The 16,766-nt window shown below is 40.3% G+C and overlaps 1 protein-coding gene across 3 annotated transcripts in view; it reads right to left on the bottom strand.

Annotated features, from left to right (window-relative positions):
- Positions 1-16,766, bottom strand: part of LOC106641976 (uncharacterized) — a 71,516-nt gene that overhangs the window by 15,929 nt on the left and 38,821 nt on the right. Inside the window, exon 2 of one of the 3 annotated variants that reach the window (XM_089590693.1) lies at positions 4,726-4,801. The exons of the other annotated variants lie outside the window; for them this stretch is intronic. The gene's annotated coding sequence lies outside the window, so the exon portion shown is untranslated. The remainder of the gene's footprint in view (positions 1-4,725; positions 4,802-16,766) is intronic. 3 annotated transcript variants of the gene reach the window in all.

The raw sequence follows: 16,766 nt of genomic DNA, 5'->3' as shown, positions 1-16,766 counted from the left end.
ATAGATATAGACCGGTAAGTAAAGGCGCGTAAATGCGTCGTCATACGTATGATACTGCTGATATTATAAATACTCTGACTCAATAGCTCGCTCCGTGTTTAGTTTTTCATTGTTGAGCTGTTGAGAGGTCGATGTACTTTTTGCTGGTGCGTGTGCTGGAAAGGGTTACTTATATCTTGTGACGTTTTTGACGATGGACAGTCATCGAATGAGTCGATATTTCCGATATTTCGGTAAACAAAACTGTCAAAAACTAATCACCGATCGAGGGTACATCGTCTAATATTTCGTACTCTCTCATCGTCAAAGTTACTTCGAAGGTGCCATTTATTGGTAAAAAAATGGTCATAAACTCGGTGCCGCAACAGCTACAACGACTCGTTCAAATCGGAAAATCGAGGTGACGGCACTCGTTTGCGCAAGGGCCCTGTAAAAAAGAGCCCGATTGCAGAGAAAGAGGAGTCATTCCCGCGTGCGTGTCAGTTCCTCCATTTTTCAATGGATTGCGTCAACACTCCACTTCATTGCTCGCAGCGCTCCGAGTCTCTTGTTTTCTCTCGCGTGCAGTACACGCAGCCAAGCCTTCATGGCGGAAAAATTGATGGTGTCTCCATTAAAAAAAAAGCAATGGACATACTGACTCTAGCCTTGAATTTGCGAGTCTGATTTCATACACTTTCGCGATGCTCAAAAATCGGCATCAAACGAACGCACATTAGATTCATTAACGCAGTTGACTGAATGTGCAATTAAAAAAAAAAAAAAAAAAAAAAAAAAGTCGCATTTAAAACATTAGGTGGTAATACAAAGCAAAACCGTATCGCGGTTTGGCCATGTCTTCTTCTTCTTCTAGTATTCATCAGCGTGGTGTAACATTATAAAAGCCTCGCGTCAGCTCGCGAACTAGTTATGCAAATAAATCCTCGCATTCTTCCTCGACGCGAGGATATTCACGGGCAATTTGCTCTCGTACGTGCTATACGCGTGAGATTTACTTGTCGCCATACATGATGCTTTTTCTCCGTATAACTGACTGAGTGTGTATATCGAGGTGTATATTTACACACGCGCGCACACACAGAGGAGTCTTGCCAGCGTCCTTGCGCCTATAACGAACTGTGCATGCAAGCGCTGCGCTATCCCGTTTCCATTATTAAGGATTAGGTGACGCTTTGTTCGTACGGTGGTGTTCTTTTTTTTTTTTTTTTTTCTTTTCTACAACTATATACAGCACTTTTTATTTCGTCATTCAGCTCGGGGTAGGAGACACGCGACTTTCGAGAGTCGACGATACCCCCGTATACTTGCAGCAGGAGAAAGCGAGGCTCATTGCACTTTTACATTCTAATTTCACGCGGGTCTGCCTTTTAGCTCAGTATTCGATTGTTCGTTTATTTTATTGCTACACCCCCATGCAGGTTGTTGAAAACGTATTTTATTATATAACGGTTGATGAACTCTACTATGAAATGCCAATTGATGTCGTTTGGACCAATATTTAAACTGTGCGAGAATTTCAATGCATGTATGATACGTTCGAGTTACTCCCATCATTAATAAATAATAACGCAAGGCTGAAATTATTAGCTGGTGCTAGCGGTGAGTGCACTTTTCTCTCTCGCATCGCTTTTTTTTTTTTCTTCTCCTCTTCACGTCGTAAACGGTAATTATACAGCCGGGGACTTTGCCTAATCGTCTAACTGTACTGGACTGTTTTGTTGCGTTGTAAAAATGTATACGCGAAACAGAGTTTTATAAGCAACTACAACCTGACGATTTGTGTAAAAAAGGATTGAAAGATAACTGGATTTTAAAAACATGTTCATGACAAGTGTAAAAAAAAATGAGTGTGTACACATTTTTCAGAAAAAGGCATTATGTGAGCCATTGCAAAATGTGACAAAATGGAATAAGAGACAAATAACGAGGAGAGACCCCATAAAACAGCAGTCAAGTCCAAGCCAATGCATTGCCAAATTCATACCCCAAATCTAGCCATAAGGCCATACATTTTATGAATCCATGAAAAACTGTAACCAAGAAACATTATGGCTTGAATGATTGTATGTCTTTGCCAAATTTCGAAGGGTAGTAATAATGAAGAAATACGAACAACAACAATTTTAGACAATCAAAGCTCATAAATTTCATTCATTTCATATTTCAATAAAGTACGACGTACAAACTGTAAATTTTGGTTGATCTACTTTATGAACATCTCACGACATGCCAAAAGGTAATTTTTTTTACCACGAGCCGTTGCGTTGTAAGATTTGGCTTCTTTTAACAAGAAAAGCTTTTTTTATCATCAATTCGGTCTTATTGAAATTTTTTTTCATTACTTCCCATTGGATATCACAAACTCTTTTAGTTTCTTCACAAAAAGAAAAAATTCTACGAAACTATTTTTGTCGATTTTTGTAATAGTCACTCGTTTGTACATAACTGTTTCCTTGCACCTTAAGAGGTACCACCGAAAAAATGGACCGCACGATTAAATGGCACTTGTACAAATTATATTCATGCGCACAGTTCGTGCCGTAACAAACCACATGGACCCAATGTTCCGTGAGTTTTCTTCGCGCACGTGCACAATGCGCCTTTCGTGCAGCTCGTAAAAGAAAACGCGGAGAGACGAGATCGTGGACCCGCCGTTGAAGCTGCATGTGTGGTCATTGCCGAGGTCACGTATGTACATCGTTGCATGTTTAGAAAAAGGAAGGAGAGAAAGGTATTCATGGAGTGTTTGTGCGTGACAGTTTGTTTGGTCCACGTGTACCTGGCGAGCTTTGAACACCTCCTGTGTGAAATTTCCTTCATGGAAATGGTACTTTTACTCTGTTTTCATCATGAAATCAAGCAGCTTTAATTCTGTCATTTCGTTTATTACCATTAAATGGTTGCACGGGCCTTTTTCAAGTTTTCACGTTTACATTGGCATTCTTTTTTAATACAATTTTCGAGCAATATTAATTAAAACACAGGCTAACTCGAGCCTCTTGGACATATTTTTACGAACTTTGACTGTCTCGCGGCTATAGTTTCAGCCTCATTTCGCACCAATATCAAAAAAATACGAAAGAGCGTAACGGACCGACGGCAATAAAAACAAATTGCAACAACAACCTATACGGTATAGGTATACACAATGTGTACCTCCCAGCACACGTGATCGATCCGCTCTCTATGGTCTCCTTCCTCAATTCGATTCAATTAACCGCGAGCTCATTCACGTTTTCACTTTCATCGATCAGTACGGAGGAGAGGGACACCGATTTCACGGCTATCCGAGACTCGCGTTTTCGCACGTCCCGTATCGTATAATACACATTTCTCGCGTCTATATGTATATATATACGTGCACAGGTATACAAGTGCGACACCCAGGCTGCTCGAGACTACTTTCTCCCTCGCGACTTTTTTTAAGTGTATTAAGTATTGCCTCCGTCGATATCTCCTGTTTGCGAGGCGCGGCTGTGCGCGTTGCACGCAGTCTTTTTTTCCTTAATTGACAATCAGAGGCAGCGTTTGGGTGTGGAGCGCGTGTGTTATTTACCGTTGCTAATGACGCAGCGTGTTGGAAGGTTCTCCCGGGTACAGCTCGGAAAAATCCAACGCACCTTTCGTTAAAAAAAAAACGGGAAAAGCAAGCGTGGAAACGTTCCTCGATTCGTTGCCTTTCGCAGGCTTTTTTGAGATCGCTTATTCCATCTCTCGTACAGTGGAGAGAGAGAGCAGTGTATCGTATTTTCGTACGTCGAAAAAAAAAAAAAAAATCTTCAAGTGCTTGGATTCGAGATTTAATTAAGTAAATATCGCGTTGAATTTATAAATGAATAATATAGATGAAACTGCGATTAAAAGAGGCAGCAAAAGTTGTCTTTTTTTTTTCTCTATTTTTTTTTCCTCCGTTTGATGCGTATCTAAAGTTGATCCGAGAAAGGATGAGCCGTTTCTGTTTCGCAGATTAATCGTGAAGTTGCACACTTGAGCGATTCTCTGTAATTTTCCGGGAATATTTCACTCCTCGTGCGAAAAAAAAACGTTTCACCACGAAAACCTCGTGTGTGGAAAAATTATCCACAGTCGCGTTGTTTTCAGTTTGAATTAAAAATCCTGGGAAACAAAGCTTGATGGTTCTGGACGCGATAAAAAAAAAAAAAAAAAAAAAAAAAAAGGGAAACTGAAACAAAGAAACAAAAGGAAAATCGAAAGTGTTTGCATCCTCGCTAGCTCGTCGGTTCGAGTGATGCCCTGCGTTCCGTGACTCCCTGACGTGTGACGCCTCGCAATGTATAACAGAGATCGGTTCGCCGGGCTCGCGGATTTCCGGTTGTTTCCTCCTCCGCTCCTGAAACAATGACAGCTCGAGAGAGCACCGACTCGCGGAAAATCACTCTTATGAATTATTGATGACCACTCGCCTGATGCGCTTGCGTTGAGCTTTTTTTTTCCTCTCTCTCTCTTGGTGTATACGTATCATCTTTAACAAATTAGAGTGGAAAAAAACGGGGCAAGAGCACTCGCATGGGAAATCGTACGAGAATGCGAGGGAGCACTTAATTTTCTCACGTGCGCCACTGCGAAGGTGCTAGAGCGTGTTTTATTGGGTTTCCGAGAAGCTATAGGATACAACTCCATTGGCGACTCCGGCGATATTTGTGTTCGGTGTACATTGAAATTATGAGTTGGTGTATTGTATATTTTATTGTCATTTGGACTTACTGATTAGCTGCTCGATTTTATTCGATGGTGCTTTTAAAGTGAATGAAAACAAGTCCAAAGTGGATCATTGACTCACCTGTAACAGACAAAAAAATAGAAGAAATTCATTAGTAGGTATTACAGAGTATTATTTTGATGTTTCACAATGTTGTATTGAAAAGAATAATAAGATCCTCGATAAGATCATAAAGATAGCATGTTTCACTGGTAACAATGTAACTAGTTATGAAAGAAAAAAAAAAAAAAAAAAAATTCTAACGAAGAGGCCATTATAAATGTACGTGCACGTGAGGATGCTCATGCACGTCAAATGGGAAATCTTTTATTAATGTATTAGTCAACGAAAAAACGAGGGAGAGACGACAACAATATCGTGCTCTGCTTGGTTTTTTTTTTTTTTTTTTTTACTTCATTCGTTTCGTTGGTTATTATCATCAAGTACTTGTAATTGTTTTCCTTTGAGAACAAGTTTTTCTCGCAAGTCCGTGCAAACAGCAGTAAAGAAATGTGTACTTTATTATCACACGGTGTCCCTCCCACCGCCACTTTTCCCACGCAGTTTTGCAAATAAATTAAAAAAAAAAAAAAATCAAACGAAGCGTCCTCGCATTTGGCGAGGCTTCCGCTTTTCTGCGAAAGAGCCACACCAAAGGGACAAAAAGAAGAAGGAGATTGACGCGCTCGGACGGGGACATCGAACTCCCACACACGAGCGCCTCGTCGCACACATTATAAATACTTCGCACAGCTGCTATACCGATCTCGCGCGCAGCTATTCCAGCCGATGTCACGTCGTCCGTGCATTTACGCATCCCCGCAAAATTCTTCAGCCCAGCCCCCGCGAGCGCATCAATCATCAACTACTGTTCTTCGCTGCTGTGCGACGCTATGACGAACACGTAAATTATTCAGCTGCGGCGAAAGGATAATGGATTTTTTTTATGCTCGTGGCGATTGAAAGTGAGATATGAGGTAATTTTTAGATCTCAAAGTGTTTATCTATCTATGAATATTTCTTTAGTACAACAAATTACCTTGAAAAATTGATGTATTGGTGTTTCAAAAGCATTGTCAAAACCGTGATGTAAAAACAATTTTCAGCAAAACAGCGAAGCTTTAGCGCACGCAAGGACAAAGGATGGACAAGATAACACCTTTGCGCACGATCTCGCAGAAAACGGTTTTTTTTCCAGCTGCACTCCGTGTATGGTATACATTAAACAGCCAACAGGTTATTCCAGCGCTTGCACGCAAAAGTCGAATCCACAGGTGCATTGCTACCCTACACTACAATATACATGTATGTGTAACATTTATTACACACGCACAAGAGGTATACATAGATTCCACAGGCCTTATCCTCCGCGTGTCCGATATATGTGTACTGACCAGTCCTACAACATGTTACATGTACATACACGTATAACGTCGAAGACGGCTCACTGACCCTGATCTTCGCGCACAGAAACGCTCAGTTTTACTTACGTGTAATACTTTAATTTTCATCATCTCTCTGTGTTGTTATTTATTTATTTTTTTTCCATTTTTAATTTTTTGTTTGTTTCGAGATCCGCTGAACAAACAGCGTGGCTCTTTCTCATGGCTGTATACGCTATGGGTATATCATTATTACGGTTTGGGGCCACGTACCATATACATATATGTATGTACGTGTGTGTGTGTGTGTGTGTGTGTGTGTAGGTATACACAGACCATCAGAGACTATTGTTTTTGTCGTCGGAATTGCCGCTTCCGGCAGTTATATAAAGCGCAACGGACGATGCTTCGTTCATTAATTTTTCAGCGGACGCGATTTCGCTCTCTGTCGGACGATGAAATTTTATCATCGTCATTACGCCTGTTTGGCCGCAGTTCGCTTGCGGTCACGACTGTATACGTGGCACTGCAGAAGACGGGCCTCTGTTAAATATTAAATCGAGTCTCGTTGAGCGAATGAACGAAGGAATCAATGAATGAACGAGTGCTTGTTTGGTACACTGTTTCAGTAAATACATGTACACATAAGAGAGCGAGAGCCGTGTCTTATTCGTGGGTACGGGAACTGTGCGGTATCTCTCTCTCTCCTTTTCGTTTTGGGCCATCATCACTATATTTTTTTTTTTTTTTTTTTTTTTTTTTAATTTTATGCTAATTGAATCTGTTCATTCAATTGAAATTCAACAACTTATATATACTTTCGCTCTTTTTCACGTTTCATACTTCCTATGTTTGCAAAATTCTATAGGGATCATTGCAAATCACAAAAACAACAACAAAAATAGTGACAATAATAAGCATTGGTATGTTAAAAAAGAAAATTCAAGGTCTCATGATAAAATTTAAGTATTTCTATTTTATTGTCATCATTTTTTATTCTTGCAACGTGATCTTTGAAGGATGCATTTAGCGCGTCTGAAAAACGGAGAAGATCCGAGCTCGCACAAATGGTCCATCATTAAAGAATTCCAGCAAGTATACTGACCAATCGAGCTACCACCGATTACTGATGATTAATCAAAAATTTTAAGTATTTGTATGAACGCATAAAAAGTATCCCCACCATGCACCCCTAATACTATGCTCTCGAACGAGATAAAGTCAACTTTCAAACCAGTATTATTTATATATTATACACCACCGCGACGTAAGTACAATGTATATACGGATTTTGGGGTTCAGTGACCAAGAATTGGCCGAGACGTCGGGCTCGCATAGGTATAATATTATGTACATTTATACTCGCATTTATACACGGCCCAGCCCTCCGTTGCGTTCCTGACCAGTCTTATTTATACGCGCGCGCGTGCCTTTTCTCTTTCCGCGCTAAATTAACGCATATGATGAATATCTATAGGCACGGGCTGCTCGCCAAACTTCCCTGTCGCGGCGGAAAACTTTCGCTCTCTCTCTCCCTCCTTCTTGTCTTTTTGCACGCATACATATATGCATAGCCTGATTTATGGATCTTTGCGTAAAACGCGCGTGTACACATATAGACGCACAACCGACAAAGTCCAAGCAAGTCTATATACATTGCGTTCCCTGTTTACGAATTAAGGACGTTTTGCGTCTTTTAACGCCGCACCGGAGAGTCGCGTCGGCTTCTTGCCAAGTAATTTACGCGCGTCCCTTACATACTTACGTCAGGAGGGAGAGAGAGCCTTTGACCCTGTGCGCACCGAATAATTTATACGCATACGTATGCGGCTGGCTCGCTCCTTTTTTTTTCACCTGCGTGCAAGACCGAGAAAGCGAGACAGAGTAGTTTAAAGCGATGCGATATCTCAATTAAAGTTTTTTTTTTTTTTCATTTCGAACACAACCGACCACTGCGAGCAATTAAAATTTTAATGAGTGCCCGAAGGGATCGGTGGTGGTGATCAATGAATAATATTATTTTTACGCGACAACATCATCGACATTATAATATGTATAAAATTGGGACCGATCGGTTGGCCAATACATACCGATCATACACGCGATTTTGGGAATCTTTAACTACAGCCTTGTAGATAATATATATTATGTATCTTTTTTGGGACACTCCACCCACGTACTTTTTTTTCATCCTCGGTTGCATAAGAATCGGCAGTGGGCCCACCGCGGAGAAGGCCTCTCTCTCGGTGTTTTCTTTTTTTCTCTCCCACATATTGCGCCAACTCGGTGACGAGACAACGACGTCGACGACGAATTCGCTAACATGGGAACCCGGGCCATTACGCGGGTGCACATGTGGTGAGCGTTGTACATCACATATACATTACCTCCTCTGCGCGTTTTATGCGTGCATGTGTATACGTGGGTACTGCTGGCTTATGTTGTATTTTTTATACGCATACATACACCGATAGATATAGACGTACGGCGATCGGTTGGCGTTGTCTCTCACGCGCGCTCATGCGTCTATACCTTAATGTGCTTGCAGTGTCTTTATAGGGGACGTTATATTGAGGGATGCGTGGGCACATGTAATACGTATATACAATACATACATGTGCCGGCTCGTTGCTCCTCTTTATAGCCGTACCGCCGTCTTCGTCGTCGGCACACATTGCCAAGTGTCTTTGCATGCTATTTCAGTTTGCTGCGCGTGGGGCTCACAGTTTGGGGGCAATGAGAATTTTTCGAGTTTGCTTTCGACAAAATCCGTTGGTTTGAGAACTTTATTAAACATTTTCTGAGCAATGATGGTGCCAGATGTGCTAACATGTGGTCGAGATATCGGTAACCAAAAAGAATCGGTCAGCTTGAATCCCTGTGGCAATCCTCATGGAAATCACGACAATCTGTTTTTTGACCGATGGAAAATTTACTTACGTTTTAATGGACCACTTCGAGGGAACTTTACACTTCGAACTCATGCCGGCGTTTCACTTCGCGATCACATAGTTCTCGATTTCTCGCAAACAACGAACCACACGAAAACAATGCAATGGGGAATTAGTACAATGGCAATAAACACCAGCCAGAGAGCGGAAGTCACCAAAAAGGCACGCGTGCACGTGTGCATACACCAATATCGTCTGACAAAAGGAAATTAGGGAGGGAAAAAAGCAAGGGAAGAGCGAGGAATCGTAGTGTCAGTGGCGAAACGAAAAAAAAAAAAAAATTGGAACGCAACCACAAATTACCCGCAACCACCTCGCAACCACCACCGCGTGGTCTAAAAACGGCTAAAAACCAGGCTATTCGGCTTCGCTTCTTAGCCAACTAATTAGACCAGTAGCACCTTACACATGCACCTCTGCAATGCACTTCCTCTCTCGCGGGTTCTTCCTAATCAATTTCTCCGCTGTTCCACTGCAGCTAGCGCTCGTAGGTATCTTAGATAGTACACTTTCACTCGGGAAACGCTTGCTCGCGCACAACAGCATGAACCACGAAAAAACGAGTGAACGACATTGTTCTTTTATAGTACCGTGGGGATGAATCTAGAAGCCTACTTTAGCTTATAGGCGGATGCGAGCGGATGTATAGTTAATAAAAAGCTTAAATATAATAACTTAAACCCACATAAATTATGCTATTTGTTACATCAATAAATCAACAAAGTGTATAAAATGATTTGATTTTTTACGACTGAGTGTGTAAACCTTTTTAAAGCATAACCTCACGTAACCCAGGCCTTTATTAACAGTTAAATAAAAATTTTCGAGCAGCCTACATACGTGATCTCACAAACCCCATATTTTTCTGTTTTTACGTGAATAGTAAGTCTTTACACAAGTAAATGGTTTTGAGCTCAAGGTAATACATAAAATTTATCTCGAAATTTATGTAGCACTTAAAAATTCAAAGTAACAGAATTGGGTTATTGTGTGGGATTTCAAGCTTGATGCTCATTAATTTACTCGAGTTTACTTTAAGCATCAGGAAGTTCATGGTGGGTTTAAAATTGATTGTTTGGAATAATAAAAAGTATTTTGTTCATTTATACTACTGTAAACAGATGAGTGAACTCGATTCATGTTTTTGTTGGCTCAATTTGAACCTTAATAAAGCGTACACTGCAAGCGGAAGTAGTATAGCGATATTACCGAGGGGAAGGCAAAGAAAAAGAAATCTTGAAATCCATATTCAGAGGCATCGAGGGCGAAAGAATCCGGCATATTTGGATGGAAAGAGAAGTGCTGCCCTGGAAAATTGAGACGATTGTTCTCCCCATTTTCTTCTCTTTCTCCACACGTACAAAGTACGGCAACGAGTTGATTGTTACATTGTAAAGCCGAGACTTCTTTCGAATATGGGCGGTGTCTCGTTTTTTTTTTTTTTTTTTTTTTTTCTTGGTTTTGCGTCCGTTTTAGCTTGTGCGAAAGATCTTCCATACTGGGTTTGTATAATAGAAAATGTGTTGCATTCAGGTTTTTTCTAATGATTTCCATTCACACGTTTGTCAAGTGGATTTTTCATACCGTGATTGTTCATCTCGGTTCATCCATCAAAAGAGAAACTGTTTATCAAACGATGTTAATGAACAAACAAATGAACCAAGGCCTAATAGATGTAGTTTCTAATATCTCAGTTGTTTAAGTATAGATAAATAAATCACCTACATATTTTTTCTCCTTCTCGTCGCGACGAATTCCGCGACACTCGAATCATCGGTTATGGTGCACGCAAAGGTCTTTCATTACCCGTCATTATACAGATAGCGACTGGTTTTCGTTCATGCATATTTAGATGGCCTCAAGACCAATTCATTCGCTTTCAGATGCAGCACGCACTCCAAGAGAGAGCGAGAACAAAAAAAAAAGGCGTTGGTATGTATTTTGGTTTTCACAACCAGCACACAACGCCGATAAGGGCACACACGTGTATAAATAAGCAAACGCGCCCAGGGCACGTTTGAAACTCGAGATAGCTGTGATCTCGCTTGCAAATTTTGTACTTATACGCAGACACGCGCATGAAATTTTAATGAAATGTTATCCATTGCTCGTTCGCCTAGTCTGCAATTAGTCGTTTGTCGTCGGCACTCTTGTATTTTTTTTTTTTTTTTTTTTTTATTTACCAATTTAATATTGATTCATTTATTCACAACAATGATTGTCTGCGAAATTTTTTTTTTGTTTATAAATGTTTTGAACCGATTTTTTGTAATTATTTAGGGAGAAGACTATTATGCAAGAAAATATTGCATTGTCTATGAGTAAAAAAAATAATTGGTTGCCCGTTTGATACTAATAATTTTTAACTGCAAAAATCACCGTAGGAAGGCTACGGGCCTTACATACAGTTTCCCTCGACATACTCAACACACTTGAGAGTAGTTTACGTAAAAATAAAAAAAAATACCAATTACACGCTTGAAACATGTAACTTTGACACTTCAACGCTCACAGTGCACAGACCCTGATTTGCACGCTCTTTTCGCCTCGTGTATTTCCGTACTACAATGATTCATAGAGATGCAAATGCACTACGAGCAATACATACGTTGAGACGCGCACAACATCGTAAGGAGACGGAAAAGTTGAGAAAAAGCAGGGCTCTCATTCGTGCGCACCTATATTCGCTTGATAGAAAGCGCAAAATCCATTGTTACGCGGCCATGTGTCCTTCCTTTTTCCCCGAGTTTTTCCCTCCGACCTTATCGTACAAACATCAGGTACATATGCTTTGTATAGAAGAAAGGAAAAAAACCAAGGTGCAAACGCAAACGACAATGTGCAGGTCTCCCTCGACTTCCCACAGATTCGCGGGAACGAGAAAGGGGAGGAAAATAGGAGCGAACGAAGAAGGCTCGTCGGCTTGTGAACAGTCCCGTTTAGGCAAACGATGTAGGTATTCATTAATAGCCAATTTTCATGATGTGAAAAAAAAATGATGGCTTTACGCTTCGTGATCTCCGGAATGCTCTTCATATACTACATATCCCCTTTCGACAAGAAAAAGAAAAAAGAAAAAAAATTACAATAACATAAAGGTGGATGATATGCGCGCGATATGGTGTTTGTCGAGTAAAATTGTGCGAAAAGCGACTTGGTAATTGGTAATGACAGACTATTGCATTTGCGAGCGCGAGAGAATTTCCCAGTGTGTGCACTACGTGCTGCATTGTGTTGTTGCTGCTATAATGTTTTTCTTCTTCTTGTTGCATATATACATATGTTATAGTTTTCTTCCTTTATTTAAATGTTGGTTAATTTATTCTTATTCTCACAAATGACGTGCGGAAGCGCAGTGAAGGTTTCGCCTCGAGGAATAGGTGGGAACCCCAAGCGATTTTTGATTCCGCACTTTCTGCATTAATTACTCGACACCGTTTATTATTAATTTAGGTTTGGTTTGTTTCTAAGAGATAATAGGCCAGACTCTCTAATTATAATTATTGTGTTATTTTGATGAGTATCAAAAACTTGGGTCGTGCAATTTTTTTCAATTGGTTTCTCATTTATTTTGTAGATAAATAACCATTTTTTATGATCTGCTGTGGTGTTTCACCTTACGAAAGGTTGAAAAATAAATTTAAGGATAAACCTGTCTCTCCTTTGCGATACTCATCGTAGAAATCGTTTAATAACTAGAGATTTTATTATAGAAAGATAGTACAAAATTCAAGTTTGTTGCTTTCAACACTTTTAGGTGAGTTTACTTTTTTGTTTTTCATAGTAAACAGGACATAACGAGCCTAGAAATACACACGACTGCCGAAGATGAAAGTTTCGTGTATATATTCAAGATAGTGGTACTATACATGGTAAAAACAGTAAATAAAATTTACCTCTCACGCGCGTCGTCACTTGAATGAACAAATTCGGCTTCATCGGCGTTTTTTCCCGCAGGTAACCCATTGATCAGAACTAATATCCTGTGTCGTACACCACCCTATTTTATCTTTTTTCCGAGCAAACTGCTTACACAGATAAGCCACAATGGGAGCTCTATGCTCGACGCAAGTTCGTACACTTTAGTCGTCTACGATACATATTGATATTAGTTCCGATTAGTTCCATACTCACGGTATTTGCACGAATTCGACTTGCGTAAATCAAACATTGCATCTATCGCGTTATTTACTAAAGATAACACTTTGATTATCAAAACAAATCCACGCGTTTCATTAAACCCAGCAGCTACACAATGAACCTTCTTTGAAATTCATTTATTCAACGAGTGACTCTTGCTCAACCAAAAAACCCCCACAAACGCAATCCAACGATGAAAAAACAAAAAATAACTGACGGTCATCGTCCGTTAACAACACCATTTCAAAATAGCCACACTTAAAAAACACAGTGAAAAAAAAGTTCTCATGCGCGAAACGATCCAAACCACGCGATGGCACTGAGGATCTTGCGTATGCACGTATATACTATATATGCACTTGGTCCAATTTAAGCGCAGCTGCAGCGGTCGCCCCGAGATTTGTGTGTCAGTGGATCAGTGGACGGTACATACGCACTTTTCTGGTCGTACCGGTTTTTCGGATCGCCGCGTCGCCAAGATATCGGGCGAAGGAGTCTGTTTCTCTTTCCGATGGGTATCTATACGCGTGTACGTTTGCATGCAGACTCGCGCTTGGTGCCAAGTACGAAAAATACGTACAAACACGAGACGAGAGAGTTGAGGGTTGAAAGAAGCTGTGCACGGGTGGGCGAGCGACAGACAGACTAAACAATTATTGGATTGCTGCGTGGGGGTACACTTATAAAGTGATAAGAGCAATCGATGCATACACATGCGCCGATAGAATAATATAATCGGATATTGTAGTTGTGAATTTTAATACGATCAAGTGTTCATCATAGTTTTATAAGCCATATGGATTTAGCTGAACCTGAAAAATGAGGTACAAAAATTTTAATTGATTGATTCTGTGCCTTTACTTATCTGATGAAACATTTCGTACCGAATTTTTCTCTTTGTACAATGATTATTTCAATAATTTATAATTATAAGTTTCCCTGTCAAATAAATCTACGTTAGTACCCCCCACAAAAATAAATTAATATTGTATTCAAAAATCATTAAAAAAAAAGAGATCTCAAAGTTATTCCAAGTGAAACTCGCCATTAGTATCGTAAAAGTGTGTACTTCAAAAGAGAAAAAAATGGCAAGCGTCAGCATCGTCGACTGCGAGACACCGTTTCACCTTTCCTCGGACAAACATGTTATTGCCCAAGTCGTCATGGGATTCTTTCGATCCCAAAATACTGCAAACCACGCACAATCCAGAGTGTACACTCGCGTTTACCAATTAAATGCGTGATTTTAGGTATACGATAATTGCAGCAACTGCAGAGTCGAGCAAATTATAAAACCAGAGGGAGACGGAGGAAATTTCTTTCCAGGAACGCGATTGACGCCTCTAGCTGCCTCAAATCATTCTGAAAATATCTTATTACTGGATTACGTTGCACAAGCGAACCGTCAAGTGTGCAGTATGTGCGTGTTTGTCATCAATTTAATAGTCGCAACGATCAGTTAGGCGTTTGCTTTTGTAAATTTGATCAGAGGTTGGTGTTTTCAATGCCATTCGTGTTGTTTTAAACTTTATTTCCTACAAATGGAACACTTGCGTTTAATTAAAGTAATGTACGACTACACCATGTGTTTCTACTTTCATCACTTTTTAGTGCCTTTATTAAAAAAAAAAAAAGTTAAAAGTACTTAAAAAAAGAGAGAGGCCACTATTCGTATACACCGAATTATAAACAGTTCGAAATAATGGAAGGAGAGTGGATGAGAGAGGCAGCAGTGGGCTAATGGAACATTGGTTTAATTGAAACAAGAGCTAGCGTATGTGAACATATATACAGGGGGCGACAGATGCGGAGCCGTGTTGTATTTCATTAGCATGTTTATCAACTAATTCGCGTCCACGGGTCCAACAGGACAACGTCATCGCGCGTTCTCTTCTCATATATAGGTACCATAATGGAGATAAATAAAAAAGGAGGCGCCATAGAGCATATGTCGCGGCATATGTGGTATCGTTCCGAGTTTAATTGTATTATATATACGTTTGCTGTGCGTGACGATTTTTTCGTCATGTAGCTAATGGGAGATTAGGACGAACCCTTCATTTGTTAATTTCATATTCAAAGCTACACTCGTGGATGGACTGTAAGCGGAGAAAGGTAGAAATTTTTTACGAGCTCAAAAAGGACCAACATATAGTATTTGAGTTGGGGCATTAACATTTTTTGGTACCACAACCAATCTTTGTAGGAGTGTCTTTTATACAAAACTGAAACTCTTCCGTGCAGTCAATAATAATCAACTTCATTCAGTTACACACGAAGTGTAAGTAATATTCATGCAAAGCACGAAATTTACAAATAACAAAGTAAAAATTAATCAATTCATGGCACCGATTGTCACCGATTGTCATACCTTTTTTTATTATTCTTGTTAGGTGTGTAAAACCAATTTGCAGTGTACAACGAAGTGTACAGCCATTGTCAGAAGAGAATACGCAATCAAGAGACCAACACGAGAACAGGGAAGGACTTTCAGAGTGCCCCTGTAACTTTTTTCCAGCCATGGAAAATCTGAATAACAGCTCCCCTATGAGTGAGCACGAAGAGAAAAAAAAAAAAAAAAAAAAAAAAAAACAACAGAGGCGTCGAAAGAGAAAAAAAGGAGGGTGAATCGGAAAAAAAGGGAGCTCGAAAAGTGCGACGATGGTGCGATACGTCCATTATTCCGTCCGAGCGAACAGACACGTACGGGAAGGGGACGGAGTTTAGTTACAGTAGCGCTACGAGGGGGTGCTATTAAGCCCCGGTTGGCTGCAGTACCTACACAACACAAGAGTAGAAAAAAAGGGGTAACAGCAGGCAGCGAGGGAGTGATTTGTAAAAAAACGCAGGGGGGACTTTGGTCGTAGGGGGCACACCTCGGGGCACACGGTTACTGCCGATGTGGGCAGTCGTATACGACGAAACGATTAACGATTGACTTTTGCGCCTCTAATGGCGCGCGTGCATGCACCACTTTTCTGCAGAGAGAGAGTGGTGTCGTGCATATGTCGAGCAAGGGCTTGGAAGTTGTATACATGGTACGCTTCGAAAGAAGCCATTAAGATTCTTTTTAGTTCCAAAGAGAGCGTGTGGTGGAGGACGGGATCGTTAAGTGTAATTCGCGCGAAGCTTTCTGTGGAGTAATGCTGTATGGACATCAACAACCAGTTCTTCCTGGGATCGTACAAAAAGTATCGATTCAGGTAATTATTTCCACACTTTCGACTTTTGACTTTGTGGACATTAGAAACATTATTTTCGAGGCACCCAATTCATTAACTGGATTATATGCAATTTCACTTTTAAACAAATTTTTCGAAAATGATTGACTAGTCATCGATGCAGAACAACCAATTGGTTGATCGATCGCTTGTCACGAATTTCCCAATCGCCGAGTAAAATGAAATCTCGTCAGGTAGTAATCGACTCAACACGCGAGATGTGGAAACAATACAACTCATTGAACCAGCAGTTATGCGATATTGTGTAGAGATGGATTAGATGTATGTTGATTGCAAGATGCCCCATCAGGACAAATATAGAGCCAACGAAAACGCAGAAGCTCCGCTGCAC

The sequence above is a fragment of the Copidosoma floridanum genome, unplaced genomic scaffold (genome assembly GCF_036245765.1).
Source record: "Copidosoma floridanum isolate Cflo_tuat_1 unplaced genomic scaffold, Cflo_Japanese_pri ptg000013l, whole genome shotgun sequence".
In the NCBI taxonomy this organism is placed as follows: Eukaryota; Metazoa; Arthropoda; class Insecta; order Hymenoptera; family Encyrtidae; genus Copidosoma; species Copidosoma floridanum.
Note: the sequence above shows the minus strand (reverse complement) of the source record. Positions and strands in the feature narration are given on the sequence as shown.